At 44.8% G+C, this 16,842-nt stretch overlaps 1 protein-coding gene across 11 annotated transcripts in view; it reads right to left on the bottom strand.

The window, feature by feature from the left end:
* The window catches only part of Fam120b (family with sequence similarity 120 member B), a 46,249-nt gene extending 44,390 nt beyond the window's left edge, over positions 1–1,859 (bottom strand). For 5 of the 11 annotated variants that reach the window (XM_087553203.1, XM_087553214.1, XM_087553222.1 and 2 more), the window contains exon 1: positions 1,482–1,832. The gene's annotated coding sequence lies outside the window, so the exon portion shown is untranslated. 11 annotated transcript variants of the gene reach the window in all.
* Between the last annotated feature and the right edge of the window lie 14,983 nt (positions 1,860–16,842).

Here is a 16,842-nt window from a genome sequence, read left to right as displayed (position 1 = left end):
AAGCGCAAGGTCCTGGGTTCGATCCCCAGCCCCGGAAAAAAAAAAAGAAAAGAAAAAAAAAAGTTGGGTGAAAACAAATTATACATTTTGTGTTAAAATGTAAAGAAGCCTTGCTTTTATTGTTATTATTATTATTATTATTATTATTATTATTATTATTATTAAATGATAGATTACGATGTCAGGATCTATCATTAAATTGTAATGACAGTAATTGGGTTACTGCAGTGACATAATTACTGGTGACATGATTCAACTCAGGGAATCAATCATTTGGACTTCAGGAAGCTGACACTTTCTGCAGCTGTACCTTTTACAGTGTAGTGCGGGACTCATGTATGCAGGCAAACATTCTGCCACTGAATTACATCTCTGCCCCCTGACAGTTTATATTCATTTCTGGGACACGATGGGTCTTGCCTTGATATTAGACAGTATAGAGAAGGCAGACTTCGTACAGGGATTGTGTGAAGACAAAGGCTAGTCAGAACAGACAGACACACTAGAACCAGTGTCTATTTGCTGAAATAAATGAATAAAAAAGGGCAGACAGATGTAATAAAGGAGAAAAAAAATTCCACTCACAGTTTGCAGACTCCCATTATAAAATTAAAACTATTTATACTTTGTATTAAGCTCTGGAACAACGATTGATAGCATTATAAGGAATATATCCTTCTTACCAAGGTGGAGTCAATTCAGAAATGAAATGAATTTAGGATCTGCAACACAGAAGTCACAGTGTTCTACCCAATGACCAGCATAAACATCCAGCACACCTTGCAGATGGTGGAAATGGAGAGGAAGAATTAGGACAAGAACATCTGCAAGGCAGCAAGATAAGACAAATGGCAAGTTGTAAAGGGCCTACAATATGTAACTGAGGATACTTCCTTTTTTTAAAAAATGACAATTATGAGCAAGGGGTCTTGCGTTCCCAGTACCTTGAGATCTTCCCATGTAAGCAAGGAGACTCCAAAGGTTTAATGCATGAACTTTTCATTATCAGCTCTATAAATACATCCAAATTCCAGTTTGGAGATAGAATCTCCGAATGTGAAAACAAATGGCTTCAAATGTTATCCATTTACGTTTTTTTCAGGCCAAAGGTGTTCATGGATGTAAACTGGCCGGTTGGAATTTTTTTTTAAACTGGGAGGTGCTATAGTCAAGGTGAGTGGCAAGAGAAATAGCCCATCTGTTGCTGGTGCCTTTCAAAAACAGGTAAGGGGAAAGTAGCTAGCGCTCGTACACTACCCTAACGTCAGTCAATATCCTCTAATGGATGGGAGATAGGAGAAATGAGAGACTGCTTGATGACAGTGGTCGTGGGTAACCACAAGTCCCTGAGATGGAAAGGTCTGAGAGCATATGTAGAAAAACCTAAACCAAAAGGATGGTCCCCTCCCCAGAACAACTCAACACAGCTGAGGCCCAGCCCCCTGGCCTCTCCATCACTTCAGGTCCCACATCCTCCTTACCCCAGGTACCAGTTCTCCAGCCGCTACTAGAGTCTGAGACTCTACCTCGCTGGTCCTCAGCTGGGCTCAGTAAAGGCCTCTACCCCGCTTCAGCAGGAGGATGGCTGCCTCTCCCCTCTACCCCGGGGAAACAGCCAGGACGCAGAGCAGCCAGGATGCAGAGAGGCCAGGACGTAGGGCGCGGAGGGGCGTGGTCACGGCGGGGATAGCGGATTTAAGGCTGGAAGGAGCGCCGGATAGGGAGGTGGGACTGCAGAGGCCGTGGGCCGATCCCGGAGCCTTGCCTACCCAGAGGAGCACAGCAGTCAGTGTCTGTAGATGCGTCAACCTGATTTCAGACCCGCAGTCTCCGGCGTGCTCACTTCCGCTTCCGTTATTGCACTTCCGCTCGGAGAAGAGCCTGGTTTGACAAAGCGAAGCTTGTGCTTACATAACTGGAAGTAAAGGACGAAGGGACGAAAAGGGTGTAGTACGCAAGCGCTAGAGAGGGTGGCGAAGTGGGTGGTGCTCAGGCGTGGGTGGGTGGGTGGGTGGGTGGGGAGAGGGAAGCGTGAACCCGTTGCCCAGCAACCGGGGAAAAGCCTAGGAGACCCGCCCACCCCTGGATAACGCGACTGCGGAAAAGTGGGTTTGTCCCATTGGCTGAGTCTTCAGGCTGAGTGGCAGCCGGCACTAACCCTGGTTGTCCTGCTCCAGTAGTGCTTGCAGACAGGCCGCAGTGGATACTGACTGGAAACCCTTTTAACGCCATAGACCACACCAAGTATTGGGGTGCTGATTTGATCTTGAATCTCCTTAGGCATATCAGTACTGAAAGGCGGCGCAACTTGGACCCAGAGCATCAAGGGCTGGGAGTCCACATACAGAGTTGTCACAGACAATAATCACGGTCACTTTATTGGGAGAAGTGGCCATCCTTGTAGGCTACATTCGGGCTGTCTGGTATTTTGAATGGAAATCTCCAATACAAAGGCTTCCTTTGTGTGTGTCGGTTTACCCCAACTTGGGGGGCTGGAAACACTTGGATCTCAAGGTTATATAGGTTTAGCCTTAATAACTGATGAGTCAACACACCCAGTTTGTGTTAGCTTTATGGTATCTGGGCTTTCAGCCTTTAGCTTTGCAGCTCCAGGATGCTTCCTCAGCAGCCAGAGGTAGCAACTCAGTGACTTTCCAGAACTCTTGGAGCAGCTGGCGCTTGCAGGTTTTCCAGCGTCAGCATTTTGTATTATTTTATCTTTTGCGGTTTCTGTTCTCCTCTATGCCATACTTTCCCAACACTTCTGCAGCGATTCACAGTCTCAGCTCTCCATGGCCCGTTGAACAACCCTCTGTCTTCGGCTGGGTGCTGTACCTGTTTTTTATGCAACCAACTCTGGCTACCCTACCCATGATAAAGACTACAAGGAGGCATCAGAACCGCTCGGAGTAAATTTTATTGGCAGCACAGGGGCAGCTTGCAGTAAAAACTTCTCCTGTATACTGCTATTGGGCTGGGGGTTCTTGAGTAGGGTGATCTAAGAGCCATCTCAAGGTGTCATGGTCAGAGTTTCCTAAGGCAATGCCACAGCCGGGTAGTTGTTGATGGTAGTGGTTTCCTCTGATAGCAACAAAGTCTCTTTGCGGCATCCACGGCTGACATGAAGTCTTCTTTGGACACTGGTAGTTAAAGGAGAGGCATAATCAATTCAGTTGATTTCAGTTGCCCTGATGACAGGTTGAACCTCCAGGGTCAGCTTCTTGATGGACAAATCCCAAGTCTCCAGAAAAGGTGAGACTAAAGCTGCAATTGCCACCACCCTAATAGTCCTTCAGTTGTTCAGGGGTGGTGGCAGTATCATTCAGTCTTAGGGGATTTGGGGACGGTGGAAACCAACCGTACAATGGTTCCCAGTCCAGCCTTCGTCTCTGCCCACCTTGGGGTAGTTTCTCAGTATTTTAGTTACTTTTCCGTTGCTTTGATAAAATGTCACGACAACAGAGTGGAAGTGTGGTAACTGGAACAGCTGCGAATTCTCATCTCCGCATGCGTAAAATGGGAAGGGTTTCAAGGTTTTAAAACCCCAAAGCCCACTCCCACCCCAGGGACATACTTCCAACAACAAAGCCACCCAATCTACCCAAACTGCCATCAACTGAGGACCAAGTATTCAAACATCTGAGCCCATTAGGGACATCTCATTCAAACCACTACACTCAGTTCTCTCTCAGGCAACTGGTGTTCTAGATTGATGACAGCTGTCAGTCTAGAAACCAAAGTATCCAGCATGTCTTGGATGGATTTTTGTCAACTCGACACAAGCTAAAGATATCTGGAAAGAGAAACTTCAACTGAGAAAATACTTCCTGTAGGCAACTCTGTAGGACATTTTCTTGATCAATGATTCCATGTTGAAGGACCCAACCTACTGGGGGCAGTGCCACCCCAGGCAGAGGGTCCTGAGTTGTATAAGAAACCAGGCTGAACAAACCACAGGAAGCAAGGCAGTAAGCAGCATTCCTCCATGGCTTCTGATTCAGTTCCTGCCTCCAGGTTCCTGTATGACTTCCCTCAGTGGACTGGGACCCAGGATATATAAGCCAAATAAACTCTTTCCTTCCCAAGTTGCTTTTGGTTATGGTGTTTTATCATAGTAATAGAAACCCTAACAAAAGGCTCATGGGATATTGCTGTAACAGACCTGACTGTGTTTGGGAAATGATCGTGGAAGGACTTTGGAACTTTGGACTGGAAAAGCTACTGAATGTTCAGAGCTGGGCTACTGTGGGAACTTAGAAGGCAATGCTGAGATCAGACAGATGATTTAAGTCTGGCTTCTGAATTTTCAGAGGGAGGCTCGAACATCTCTGTAAGACTCTGTCAGGGCTGTTCCATATTTTTAATCGGAACTAGGTGCTAGAGAATCGGCTCAGTGGTTCAGAGCACCTGTTGCTGTTGAAGGGGACCTAAGTTTGATCCCCAATACCACCCACAGGGCAACTTATCACAATCTATAATTCCAGTCCCAGGGGGATCTGATGCCCTCTTCTGACTTTCTAGGGCATCTGACAGGCAGCCATGTGTGCCCATACATCCAAAACCACTCATTCACATAAAATAATAAAAGAAGCTGTGGTTCTGGTCAGCAGAAAATGAAGAGCAGGCTATGTTTAACAAGGAACCAGAACCATTAAAGTGAAACTTGCTTTGCTGAGACAATCAATATTGGCCAGCTGGTGCTGAAGGATCCTCTATGATTAAGAATTGACCAGCATAATTGAAATAACACCATGGAAGTGTTATGCCAGTGTCATCACAAGTACCAAGTACTTTGTACTGGCAGCTGAAATTGGTGATGTATAAGAGTCTCCCAGTTGCTACTGGTTTCGAAGGTATGAAGGAGTGGTGGGGAACAGCTAAGGCTTAGCACTGTGAGAAGCCAGGAGAAGTGCACAGGTAAAGTTGCAGCCCAGTTCCAGCAGCATTTTGGAGATGACAGTACCGTAGATATGGCCATCAGGGACAACAGCAGCTTGTGTCTGAGCATGGGAAATGTACTATGGGTACTGTGGACGGCAGACCCAGGGGTGGAGTTGCTTACTCCTTTAGAGCCCAGATGATCACAATTCCCACACATCCGTCACTGAGCTTTACACTGTTGGATTCGGTTTTGTGTTGACTTGAATGTGACTGTGCCCTGATGATTTGCTCTTGGAGTAGGAAAATATTTAACTAGTTTTGATTTTTATGGGAGCCCACAGTTGAGAGACTTTGGACCTTTAAAGAGACACAGTGTTTTTAAAGAGAAATTTGACTTTTAAAGGTGCTGAAGAATAGAAAGCTGTGGGACTTTTAAGGTTCTTTATGTTTTATATTGTGATATTGATATCAACATGAGATCCTGGGGATAAACAAACAAGGGAAAGCCTGTGGTCTAATAGAGATCCTGTCAGGTTGACAGGATATTGATTATCCTGTTTGGCTTTGTTTGTTTGTTTGTTTGTTTGCTAACTTGACACAAGCTAGAGTTATCTGGGAAGAGAAAGCTCAATTAAGAAAACATCTTCATCAGATGGCTTGTAGGCATAGCTATAGGGACGTTTCTTGCTTAATGATTCATGTACAGGAGCATAGCCCTCTGCAGCAGGGCCAGCCTTGGCTATGGGAATCCTGACTTGCATAAGAAAACAGATTAAGCATGGCATGGGAAACAAAAAAGCCAGTTTCTCCATGGCTTCTGATTGAGTTCCTGCTTCCAGGTTCTGGCTTTTAGTTTCTGCCCAGATTTTCTTCAGATGAAGGGACGAGATGAAAGCCATACGCAAGCTGTGCCAATACCAGCTTGGGCTGAGTAACTTCTCTGTGTTAACTATCCCTAGGCCTAGGCCTGGAATCTTTTAGCCTCTGCACAACCTCTGTACAGAATCTTCCATTCTGACTGATTCAATCCGACTTCCTCTGCTCCTCCCTGAATTGCTCTGCTTGGCCTTATACTAACTTTGGCAATCTGTTCTAATCTTCTGGCTTACCATTCTCTGGCTTGTTCTGCCTTCACCTGTGTTTAGTTTGTCCTCTCTGCCTCTGTCTCTGTAAAACTGTCCTGGTAAAACACTCTCTCTCTCTCTCTCTCTCTCTCTCTCTCTCTCTCTCTCTCACACACACACACACACACACACACACACACACTCCCCACCCCTTTCTGCTCATAAGAAGCCTCTCCTGTGCTGTACTGTCATGTGGGTTGGGCATGTCGTATCTCTGACTCGTTCGTCGAATCTTTCTCTGGTTTGTCACTTTGTGTGCCCTTCAATCAAATGTCAGGTTTGAACATGGCTGCTTCCTTATACAAACTAACCTCACCTTCATTGTTAGAGGTTAAAGGTTTGCATTCTAGCCAGATTATATAGACCTAGAAGTCTTTGAATGAGATCCCTTGTGAAAGCATCCATGTTGTAGGATTAAAGTTCCTCTACAATGGAGTATAACCCGAGAGTCATAGGATGAAATAAACCTTTTCCTCCCCAAGTTGCTTTTGGTCATGGTGTTTTATTACAACAATAGAAACCCTAAATAAGGCAACAACTGACAGAGAAAAATACAAAAGGGTACTTGAAACAAAGATTCAACATGTGGTTAACAGTTTGCTTCAGTGAATATTTCCCTAATTATTAGCCTCTATCATGCAACAAGTTTAAGAAGAATTGATTTCTGATCTAAGTGGGGTTGTGTACACTCAAGTCATCCTCAGACTTATCCTTTTCACATGCTCCATGCTCTGAGTTCTTGATAAGGCACGATACCACTCATTTCTGTAGACCCCACCTTTCTTCTCTACAATCAGGAGAATCTTTGTTCAGGCTCTTGAAAGACGTAGGGGGCTTGAGATCAATGTGATTGCTTAATATAAACTCCTGACAAAATCCATTGATTAATATACCAAATTGATTAAAGTACATCCCAAACTTATGTGTTCCTCCCAGTTAGGACTTTCTGATCCTTGTGAAGTAATGAAGCTTCATTCAAGGAAGTAAAGCAGGAAAAACAGTCTATTATTTCCTTTCGAACTAATGGTAGGCACTTGACAAAGCACTCAAAATACATAATTAAATTGAAGTTATTCCACAGATACATTAAAGGTTTTGGAAAGATATCTTTCTGATCATCAAGGCTGTTGTTTTCTGTTGAATTTTTTCCAAGTAAAATCAACAAACAGTGCCCAGAACCTGCTGGTAGGGGATGTTTGGGTTCCACCAAAAATATGTGAAGTGGTCTCTGGTCTTAAGGAGTTCATTACAGTTGAGGACACAAGCAAACACACCAGATACCAGAACACAGTGAAACACACAGTAAGGTTTAAGATGTTTGTGCCTCAAATAGTTCAGACTTTGAAATCTATGATGTTATCTGAGGGGGGCTTTGGAAGTGGGATGCTTTGGTAGGTGGATGGATCCCCATGGTAAATTTGATCCTGTGAGCCCTCTTGCCTTATTTCTACCATGCAGAAAACAAGGCAAAGGCAAATCAAAAAAACAGAGACATAACCAGAACACGACCCTCCTGGCACTCCGATTTCAGACTCCAGAGCAAGGTCTGTGAGAAAAGCTTATGTTCTGTCTACAGTACTTAGAGTAGCCCCAGAACCAGGACAGGAAGGAAAAGGGACACAGTGGAAGCATTGGTGGGAGGTGAGAGGATTAGAAGAGAAAGGACCAATTAGCAAGAGGTATAATTCTAACAGAGAGTTGAGGGTAAAACCTTGGGTGTTATGGTTATGAAACCAAGTAGACACAAATTCTCCAAGAAGGGGTGGTGCATAATGAGAAGCAAGAGGGAGTTAGGGTAGACTGTGGAAGTAGGCAGACCAAAGTGCCATGCAACTGCCAATCTGACAGTCCTCGTGTACTACCTGGAGCTTCCCAAAACATTTGGCTTCTAAAAATACACAGCCAAGAAAGAAAAACTAACAAAAATAAAGTTATTAGGAAAAATAAAAAATGCAAGGAAGAGAAAAATGTTATTATGCAAAATTACATCTGCCATTGCAGAATATATTACACTTATGGGGAAAAAAAGCATAAGGAGTCACCGAGAATAAAAATTCTGTTGTTTTTCTTCTCTGTTTTCAAGACAGGGTTTTTCCGAGACAGCCCTGGTTGTTCTAGAACTATCAGACTGGCCTCTAAGTCAGAGATCCTCCTGCCTCTGCTTCCCAAGTGCTGGGATTAAAGGTGTATGTCACCACCTCCTGGCAAGGGGGAATCTTGAAAATTAAAATTATAAATTTATTAATGATAAAGAAACTACTATGTAAATAAATCAATGATAAATAGGGTGGCATCTAAGATGATGGGACTGAAGAGAACTGAAAAGCAAATACAAGATTAAAATGTGGTCTGGGATCCAAAAATGGAAAAGAGAAAATTTTAAACGAAGAGAATAAAAACACCAAAGGAATAATTCAAGAAAAACTTTCATATCTGGAAGGTATGTTTCCATGTTGAAAATGACAGTCAGTGCTCAAAAGGCAAACTTCAAAAGATCTATATAAGTTACATCCTCGCGGGATTGCTAAACACCAGAAATAAATGATTTTGAGTTGCTGGGATTGTTGTCACATGACTTTAATCCTAGAACATGGAGGTAGGGACAGGTGAATCTCTTTGAGTTTAAACAGTCCTGATACACACAATGAGAAATCTGTCTAAACAAACAAGCAAACCAGCGAACCAAAAAAAATCTCTAGAAGAAGAAGCAAAAAGTTCCAATTTAAGAGACCGGCAATCAAATGGACAAAGAAACTTCACCTGAGCTCCTAGGACGTTGGATACAGTGGAGCTTAGCCTTAAAATTCTAGAAACAATAATGCCAATACATTGAATCCAGCTGAAATCCAAATGAATCAGACAAAGGAATATTTAATGAAGTCCTCAGAATGCACAGCACATTAGAACACTAGACGGGGTCTTCAGAGTTTGGCAATGAGTAATAGCTACAAATGGAAATCAATAAGCAAATAAACCACCTGGGCACGGAATCCAATAAAGGCGAACAATAAAAAATTTTCTTATGGGGGCTGGAGAGATGGCTCAGTGGTTAAGAGCACCGACTGCTCTTCCTGAGGTCCTGAGTTCAAATCACAGCAACCACATGGTGGCTCACAGCCATCTGTAATGAGATCTGATGCCCTCTTCTGGTGTGTCTGAAGGCAGCTACAGTGTACTCATACAATAAAATAAAATCTTAAAAAAATTTTTTTTCTTATAACCGCATTTAGACATGGCTTCTAATTACACGGTTAGAAGGCAAATAGTAACTAGTAATTTAATAGGAAAGGATGCACACTCACACAGTCCTGTATAATAGGATAGTAAATTCTAAAGGCAGTTATGAGATCAGAGTAAGAGGAGCTGTTGGACAGCCAAATGTTGGATGGAGCTTGGTGACCCTTATGGAAGAGTTGGGGGAAGAACTGTGGGCCCGGAAGGGAATAGGAACTCCACAGGAGGACCAACAAAGTCAACTAACCCGGACCCTTGGGGCTCTCAGAGACTCAACCACCAACCAAAGAGCACACACAGGCTGGACCTAGGATATGCTCTTGTAGCTGGGCTGCCTTGTCTGGCCTCAGTGGGAGAGGGTGCACCTAGCCTTGCAGAGAGTTGATGTGAGAAGGTGGGAGGCTATATTTAGGGATCTCTCCACTCTCTCAGAGGAGAAGGGGAGGGAGGTGGAAGAATGGGATGGGGAGACTGGGAGGGCAGTTGGGATGTAGAGTGAATAAATAAGTTTTAAAATAAAGAAAGAAAGAAAGAAAGAAAGAAAGAAAGAAAGAAAGAAAGAAAGAAAGAAAAAAGAGGGCATGTTGGGAGCAGAGTTGTGTGGTGTGGAAAAAGGCTATTTTTGTTACAAATCTAGAAATACTTGAATTTTTACTCTATTAATTTGGTAAAAGAAAAGCTCTTAAACATTTTAAAGTGGTTAATAAGCAGCAGTAATAGTAGTAGGTAGCATACTTAAGCTCCAACCTGTCTAAGTCTAAAGCTTACAAAAATTATTATACACATCCAGGTCTGGTGGTGAATGCTTTTCATTCTGGTACTCAGGTGGTGGAAACAGGTGGATCTCTGAGTTCAAGACCAGCCCAGTCTGCAGAGTAAGTTCCAGAACAGCCAGGGCTACACAGAGAAACCCTGACTCAAAAAAATAATAATAGTCATTATGGGGCAGTAAGGGCTGTACCAGTAAGAAACTACTTCAAAGTTTCTTTCCTGAGAGACTAGAAAAAAATTGTACCTAGAAATTGGTAGCCACTAAAACTATACTATACTTTGACTGCAGCACATAGAGAAATCAGTCTTAAACCCAGGGGGATGTTTCCCTCCATGCAGGTTGCTAAGAAAGAAAAGACTAATGGTTTTACCCAATACTGGACCCTGTATGCTGCAGTACTGGCCTGCCAAGACAAGATATGCCTACTGGTACAGTCTTGGCACTAATATTTTCCGGTTACTAAGCATTTTCTGACTGGATTTGAAGCCTGCTCCACAGGAGAGAAAAAAAAAAAAACCTTTTTGGCCTGGTATTATAACCTCAGTCAAAAGCCTCTGGCTGGGGAGAACATGGCCCTAGGAGACAGCCTGCCATTGTTACAGTGTTATTTGGTTATGCCTTCAAATTACCTTCTAAATATTTATGCCTATACTCTGACACATGAGCTGCTCCCAGCTCTGGTCGGCAAAGCTTCCTTTTGCACTGGGCAGCAGTTGATGGAAAGATACGTAAGTGGTCAAGATGCTGAGGATAAGAGATGAGAGCTCAGCCCCAAATGGGACACCAATATCAACCTCATAATTACCAAGACTTGGGGAACGTGGAGGAAGATGAGGCAAAAAGAATTTAAGAGCCAAAGGGCAGCTATGAAATACTGTTACCTGGACATGACAAGACTACCACAATCATGAACTCAGAATAGCTGTGCTTATCTATACAGGACCTCTACAAGATCCAAGCAAGCCCAAAATTTTAGCATGTGGCTTTAGCCAGGGCTGACGAGCTGCTGCCCATGAATAATTACTGAAGGGACCTTTTGAGGAGGTGGCCACACATAGGTTTCCCATGCTCACTTTCCTTATCAATCATCTCCCCGGGGCTGGAGAGATGGCTCAGTGATTAAGAGCACTGACTGCTCTTCCAGAGGTCCTGAGTTCAATTCCCAGCAACCACATGGTGGCTCACAACCATCTGTAATGGGATTTGATGCCCTCTTCTGGTGTGTCTGTAGACAGCTACAGTGTGCTCATATACATTAAATAAATAAATCTTTTTTAAAAAAAAATCTCCCCTCCAAAATATCCCTTTCAACTTCATATTTTGTTTTCTGTTTTTGTTTTGACAACCCATTGAGTCCAGTTAGCGCTGCCCAAATGTGCAGGGATGTGGGGACTACTCGAACCTGGGAAACCTACCAGTGGTCACATCCCCCCAAAAGGTAACCATACCGGCTGGTTTTGTGTGTCAACTTGACACAAGCTGGAGCTATCACAGAGAAATGAGCCTCCATTGAGGAAATGCCTCCATGAGACCCAGCTGGAAGGCATTTTCTCAATTAGTGATCAAGGTGTGGTGGGGACAGCCCATTGTGGGTGGTGCTGTCCCTGGGCTGGTAGTCTTGGGTTCTTTAAGAAAGCAAGCTGAGTGGGGCTGGGGATTTAGCTCAGTGGTTAGAGCGCTTACCTAGGAAGCGCAAGGCCCTGGGTTTGGTCCCCAGCTCCGAAAAAAAGAACCAAAAAAAAAAAAAAAAAAAAAAAAAAGAAAGCAAGCTGAGCAAGCCAGGGGAAGAAAGCCAGGAAGCAGTCCCCTCCGTGGCCTCTGCATCAGCTCCTGCCTCCAAGTTCCTGCCCTGTGAGTTCCTGTCCTGATTTCCTTTGGTGATGAACAGCAGTGTGGAAGTGTAAGCTGAATAAACCCTTTCCTCCTCAACTTGCTTCTTGTTCGTGATGTTTTGTGCAGAAATAGGAACCCTGACTAAGATAGTAACGGTTGTAATGAAGAAGTTCTTCTACAGAGACAGTGAAGACAATGTTGAACTGAATGTCTTTGAATGTAGCAACCAAATGGGTCCACCATTTTATTTGGTGTGGTTCATCTGAAGATAGGAAAGAAGAGAGTCACAGGCACAAAAGCATGGTGCACATTGTTATTTGAATGTTTTACAGTTGGTAAAATGTATCATCTAGGAAGAAGATACCCCTCTTTTTCTGTTAGTCCATGCTGTGTGAGAAACTCTCCAGGACATAGGAGCTCACCAAGACAGGGCAGACAGAAGCCTTGGTTTGAGTAATGATCTGAATCATTAAATTACTCACACTCACACCACTCCTCCCTCCTAATAGAATGAAACAAAGTCTCTTCACATATGTATGGAGCTAGGATTTTCTGTTACTTGCATCAAAAGTATCTGTTTCAGCTTCCACTTATGAAGGCATAATTCCAGTAGAACTTTCCCTCCCACTTTAAACAGCCACAAAGCTTGACAAAAATCTGAAATCACCACATTCAGACATCAAAAATGAATGAGCTAAGAATAATGGCTGTCCCAATAGCTGCCTAGATCCATGGAGAAAATTAGTGAACAAAAGATTGGTTCTCTGAGATAAAGAGAGAGACATAGATGACCTTCACTAACAGTGTCAGCCTGTGTTACCACAGATATCACTGTAGTAAAGAGAATAAAGAATTTTTAACAAGTTAAAGGTGTGTGTGTGTGTGTGTGTGTGTGTGTGTGTGTGTGTGTGTGTGAATGTTTTGCTTCCATGTATGCATATGCATCATGTGCATGACCGGTACCTGCAGAGGCCAGAAGAGGGAGTCAGGTTCCTTGAAACCAGACTTAAGGGTGATTGTGGGCCACCAGGTGAGTACTAGGAACCTAGCTCCAGTCCTCTGAAAGAGCAGCAAGTTCTTTTAACAGTTATCTCTCCAGCCTCAACTATTTGAACATTTTTAGACAGAATTTCTCGAGCCATATACCTGACCAAATTAAAAAGAGAGCTGAGTATCCCTATGTGTGTTAAAGAAACTGGGCAAGGCATTTCCGCAGAAAACAATACCGAACACCAATGACTTCACTGGCAAATTCTGCCATGTTTTTAAGGAAATGTGCTAATTGTGCACAAACCCTTTTAGGATATGGAAACACACACACACACACACACACACACACACACACACACACGGCCTTTTGGAACTCATTTTATAGTTATTATAGAAGCAGACAGTATGTCTAGTTTCAGACGGACTCTAAGCCCTGTGAGCCGAGAATGAATGGCCTTCCACTTCCTGCCATGCCGGACCCCATCCCGGCCTCTTGAGTCACTCTGGTTTCCCACTGACCTGGTGAGTGGTCATGGAACTCCATCCATCCCTGAAGAATGAGGGATCGCCAGCTAGCAAGTGATGAGTGAATTTTATGGCCTTTATAACTGGAGAGCAGTGATATCCCTAGTCATTTATCAGTGAGGACAGTCATCATGGACACAGGTCACAGTTGTGATCATAACTTCAAGTCAGGAATCATCACCATGTTCTCACTCACTAGCTTTCATTCTGAAAGCACTGGGTGACAGTCATATTCCCAGGCCTGGTTCTCATTTTGCTAAAAGAAAAATCTCACACTTTGAAAACAAGTGTTGATGGTGGCCCAGGGCTGTCAATCTATGCCTTGATGGAAGTGGAGGAATGAAAAGAGAAGACAGAAAAACTTGAATGTAACACTAGGAAGCATGCTTTATGTTTTGCGATCGAGAAATGTGCGGACTGGGGTGAAAAGTATGGCCTGTCCCTTTTCTTTCCTCTCTAGACCTTGGGCTGCTTTTTGGGTCTCTTTCTCCCCAGCAGATTTACTGGAGTAGAGCTTTGCAAATCTGGTCTCCTAGCAGCAGAATGCAGCCGAAGGCCCATTCATAAGACAATGGGCAGAAAGGAAAGAAAGGGTTTGGCTTGTTTAAACTGCTTCTGTCTTCATTCACAGCCTGATGTCCCTGTGCATAGTGACATCTACAATGGCACTAAAGGATTCATTGTGGTCAAAAACAAATCAAAATGGAATAAGGGATCCTAAGATAAAAGAGTTCTGCAACAATTTTTTTTTTAAAAAGACATCTGAGATTTATGTTACCTTGGGCTGTGTGGCCTATTGAGTAGTACTTTTAATAACCACTAGAGTTTGATAAACACAAAGATAAGTGGGAACTCGATGTATATTTTTAAAGGTGCTCCCACAGGCAGGGTGATTGCGCGCTGAGTTGCTTTGGAAGCCTGTTTAATAATTATTGTCCTTTGTTTGCACAACATTTGGGGAGCCACACTCCACACTTGGTATTCAGTTTCCTTCTGATAAACACACCACAGCCATGCTCATGTAGCAAGCAGTTTTCAGCGCGGGGCCTTCCATTCACCCCCTGCCGGAACCAACATGAGAAGTTGCAGTTACCCGGCCCAATACAGCAGGCAACAGGTGGAAAGTTGAATAACTTCACACGTTTTTTCAGCGGAGGGGGTGGGCGGGAGGGAAGGCTTTTGGGAGCCGATTTAAGGATTAGATCAGATGTTATTGCTAGTGAAAAATTAAACAGCCCGGTGCTCTGGGGAGTACAGATTAATATATTTAGTGACTCTCTGCACACAAAAGCCGCTCATTGTGCCACGTCTGAATGCCTGTGAATAGGACAGAGCATATGCGGCCTGTCACTGCAGGTGCCCACATCTGTTCTGCAGGGCAGATGCTCACAGAAAAGGGAGGTGGGGGAGGCCGGAGAAGCCTAGAGCACCAAAAGCTACCATGGTGCCTAGGCTTCTCTGGGGCTCCTTGGGAGTGGCCTTTGGGTGCTGTTGTGTCCGACAGGGACTTCCCTGGGGAAGCCGTGAACCACACGTGCTCACACAGCAAGCCTAGCTCAGACCTTAGTTAAGCCTGAGAGCGCCAGGCTTTTGAGGTTATTGTTTAATAAACTCTTAGGAGCCTAATCTTTAAACTCTCCCGCCCAAGGCCAGAGCCTGGGCAATTAGACACTGGGGAGGAGAGAGGACGGGGCGGGGTTGAGGGGAGGGGGTGGGGTAGGGTGGAGATGGCTCGTCATTCTGACGTCGGTCGCACAGCTCCATACCAGGTGAGGTGAGAGCGCTGTGGCCCGGGTCCAGCTGCAAGGAACTATTCACGACTTCGCCTCAGAGCTTTGTGACTCAAGTCGCACCCACCATCCACAGGCTCAAGGAAGCCCCCAGGGGCGCTAACTCCAGTTGACAGTCACAAACATAAGAGCTGGCTAAAAGCAACCTCTCCCCTGTTAGAGCCTTCTTCCCACAAACCCCTCACCCCATCGCCACCGATTCCAGACCACAGGCCGCGCGTGGAAAGTTCCGAGCGAGGTGCACGCGTGACTCTCTTCGGCTGGCCACGAGCAGCTGCTAGGGTAATCTGATCCAGGGACAAAGGCCCGCCCGCCCGGGCTGCAGCCGCAGGTAAACACGCGCTTTGTCATGGAAATCAGCGCAGGACAGCCCGGAGCAGACAACCCACGATTCCGAGGAAGGAGAGGCATAGGGGGAGGGGCCGCGGGTGGGGCGATCTGTCATCTGCGCGGCAGCCGCCAGCTGAGCCACGCGCCTCCCCTTTTCTCATGTAAATCAGCACATGCCTTTGCAACTTTCTGCAGCCGGCTTCCCAAGACCCACGCACCCCAGGGTGAGGTGTCCTCAGAGCACATACAATGGTTCTGAGTTTCCTATCTAGTTACCCAAAGGAGAAACACCAGCTAGGTGGGTAGAAGGAAGCGGCAGCCGGTTCCATCAAAGAAGAAAGGGGGTTGTGATCCTACCTCATGATAGAGTTAGGACCCCATCCACTCTGAAGTTCACGGGCGCCATGCCGGAGTCTTTTGGGTTCACTATTCTTTTTTGAGTGTACTGCCCACAGAAACGCAGAGGAGGCTGGGGCTACCGGGCCCACTTGGTGCCAGTGAATCTGAGTCTCGAAGTCTCTAGTCTAAATAGGAGCTAATTGCATTCAAGTGTGCACATGTCTGTACAAACATTAAAGTGTGTGCGCCAGGATTATGGTGGACATGCTTGTAATCCCAGAATTTGGGAGGTTGAGGCAGGAGTATCCAGGCCAGCCCTGGCACCGTAGAGAGACTTTAAAAAGGGAGTTGATGTGCTGCAGACTTTGTTGAGTACCCTATCACAATCACACCAGACAGGTGGGCCACAGGTGCCGGCTGCCTTTCTATGTCACTGCAAGGACTTTTTTCCCCCCTCTAAAATTTTAACTGCTTTTGATCCTAAAACTGGCTGAGGGAAATGGACAGAAGGGCTGTTGGGCAAGATGTGATACTAGAACTAATTAATACGCAGGCTCCTCCTTCTCCTCCTCTTCCTCCTCCCCTCAAGCAAGCTGGCATGTTTGATCAACACCAGATTTGCTGCTTGGAAGTTTCAGTTTTGTTGTTCTGAACAAGGATTCTAATTCTTAGGAATAAGAGAACCCTCTGTTGTGTATACAGTGTTCAGTTGGTCTGAGAAAACACAAATCCCGCTCAAGTCTCCAGATTTGTTTACATAGAAAACTGAACCTGTGCAGGCCCAGTCTGAAAACTGTGTGGGAGCTATTCATGGATACTGCCCTATGGGCAGCCACGGTTATTCCGTATCTTGAAAACGGAGCCTTTTGGGTATGTACATGAAGGAGCTGGGTCAGGACTTAGGTCACCTGTGCTGAGGATGGGCATGTTTAATTCAATAAGAATGTGCCTGGGAGTTTTTATTACCACACGGACCAGTCAAATATAGAAAACGAGCAGGATCAATAGCAGACAGAACTCCAGA

Source organism: Rattus norvegicus, chromosome 1 (assembly GCF_021556685.1).
Source record: "Rattus norvegicus strain SHRSP/BbbUtx chromosome 1, alternate assembly SHRSP_T2T, whole genome shotgun sequence".
NCBI classification, from domain to species: Eukaryota; Metazoa; Chordata; class Mammalia; order Rodentia; family Muridae; genus Rattus; species Rattus norvegicus.
This window is presented reverse-complemented; position numbering and strand designations above follow the sequence as displayed.